Genomic DNA, 2,500 nt, shown 5'->3' with positions numbered 1-2,500 from the left:
CTAAAAGTCCTGATTATTTACATGGAGTCTGGTGGAAATATGCTGGCTCCATACACGCTAAAAGTCCTGATTATTTACATGGAGTCTGGTGGAGATATGCTGGCTCTATACACGCTAAAAGTCCTGATTATTTACATGGAGTCTGGTGGAGATATGCTGGCACTATACACGCTAAAAGTCCTGATTATTTACATGGAGTCTGGTGGAGATATGCTGGCTCTATACACGCTAAAAGTCCTGATTATTTACATGGAGTCTGGTGGAGATATGCTGGCTCTATACACGCTAAAAGTCCTGATTATTTACATGGAGTCTGGTGGAGATATGCTGGCTCTATACACGCTAAAAGTCCTGATTATTTACATGGAGTCTGGTGGAGATATGCTGGCTCTATACACGCTAAAAGTCCTGATTATTTACATGGAGTCTGGTGGAGTTTGTTGATAGTGATATATTTGGGGCTGTTTGATGTTAAACTAAAAGGATCAAGCTGTATTTGAGTGTAGTACGTAGTTACTGTCCAGCCCTGCTCTCAAGAGGTGCAACTTGCTGCTGTTGTGTCAGGTTTGAGGTTTCCTCTTTGCTTCTCTTTCTCTCCGTTGCAACAAGTTTAGTTTGGTAACGAAGGTTTCGTAAAGAGGAAAGTGTGCACTTCTGTTTCCTGAACACCTACACGTTAACGGAGAACAGACCTGCTCAGTGTCACGTCTCCTTTCTCCACACCTGGCGGTCAATAAGAGAAGTTCCTCTGATGGACACATCACAGTCTATTACTCTCAGCAGCTCACTTCAGTCTGAGTGTGTGTGTGTGTCTGTGTGTGTGTGTGTGTGTGTGTGTGTGTGTCTGTGTGTATGTGTGTGTGTGTGTCTGTCTGTGTGTGCATGTGTGTGTCTGTGTGTGTGTGTCTGTGTGTGTGTCTGTTTGTATGTGTGTGTGTGTGTGTGTCTGTGTGTGTGTGTGTGTGTGTGTGTGTGTGTGTGTGTGTGTCTGTGTGTGTGTGTGTGTGTGTCTGTGTGTGTGTGTCGTGTGTGTGTCTGTTTGTGTGTGTGTGTGTGTAGTGTGTGTGTGTGTGTGTGTGTGTGTGTGTGTGTGTGTGTGTGTGTGTGTGTATGTGTGTGTGTGTGTGTGTGTGTGTGTGTGTGTGTGTGTGTGTGTGTGTGTGTGTGTGTGTGTGTGTGTATGTGTGTGTGTGTGTGTGTGTGTGTGTGTGTGTGTCTGTCTCCCATTTCTCTCTCCAAATCAACGATTCCAAGTAACCTACATTTCGTTTAGGATTGATGGAAACACTCACATTTTACTGTCACATTTTGCTAATTTTCTGGGCTATAACAGCCCAACTTTTGCAGCCTCTGGCTCATTCTACTGCCCCTGTTCCATCAAATACCCTGATCTTAATTATTGCACATTTCAATGAGATTTCGTCCCTATATTGTTGTATGTATTTTCTTATATATTATTTAATTATTGCCTATATCTATATGAGTCTATCAATCAACCGACACATAGAGGTACCGAGCATGTGCAGACTCTCCATTAGTGCATGTAGGTACTGAGCATGTGCAGACTGTCCATTAGTGCATGTAGGTACTGAGCATGTGCAGACTGTCCATTAGTACATGTAGGTACTGAGCATGTGCAGACTCTCCATTAGTACATGTAGGTACTGAGCATGTGCAGACTCTCCATTAGTGCATGTAGGTACTGAGCATGTGCAGACTGTCCATTAGTGCATGTAGGTACTGAGCATGTGCAGACTGTCCATTAGTACATGTAGGTACTGAGCATGTGCAGACTCTCCATTAGTGCATGTAGGTACTGAGCATGTGCAGACTCTCCATTAGTGCATGTAGGTACTGAGCATGTGCAGACTCTCCATTAGTGCATGTAGGTACTGAGCATGTGCAGACTCTACATTAGTGCATGTAGGACCCGAGTGCGTGCAGACTGTCCATTAGTACATGTAGGTACTGAGCATGTGCAGACTCTCCATTAGTGCATGTAGGTACTGAGCATGTGCAGACTGTCCATTAGTGCATGTAGGTACTGAGCATGTGCAGACTCTCCATTAGTACATGTAGGTACCGGAGCATGTGCAGACTCTCCATTAGTGCATGTAGGTACTGAGCATGTGCAGACTCTCCATTAGTACTGGTGGTACTGAGCATGTGCAGACTCTCCATTAGTACATGTAGGTACTGAGCATGTGCAGACTGTCCATTAGTACATGTAGGTACTGAGCATGTGCAGACTGTCCATTAGTACATGTAGGTACTGAGCATGTGCAGACTGTCCATTAGTGCATGTAGGTACTGAGCATGTGCAGACTCTCCATTAGTGCATGTAGGTACCGAGCATATGCAGACTGTCCATTAGTGCATGTAGGTACTGAGCATGTGCAGACTGTCCATTAGTATATGTAGGTACGCTGTGCAGACTCTCCATTAGTGCATGTAGGTACTGAGCATGTGCAGACTGTCCATTAGTGCGAATGTAGGTAAG

Source organism: Perca fluviatilis, chromosome 16 (assembly GCF_010015445.1).
Source record: "Perca fluviatilis chromosome 16, GENO_Pfluv_1.0, whole genome shotgun sequence".
Classification (NCBI taxonomy): Eukaryota; Metazoa; Chordata; class Actinopteri; order Perciformes; family Percidae; genus Perca; species Perca fluviatilis.
This window is presented reverse-complemented; position numbering follows the sequence as displayed.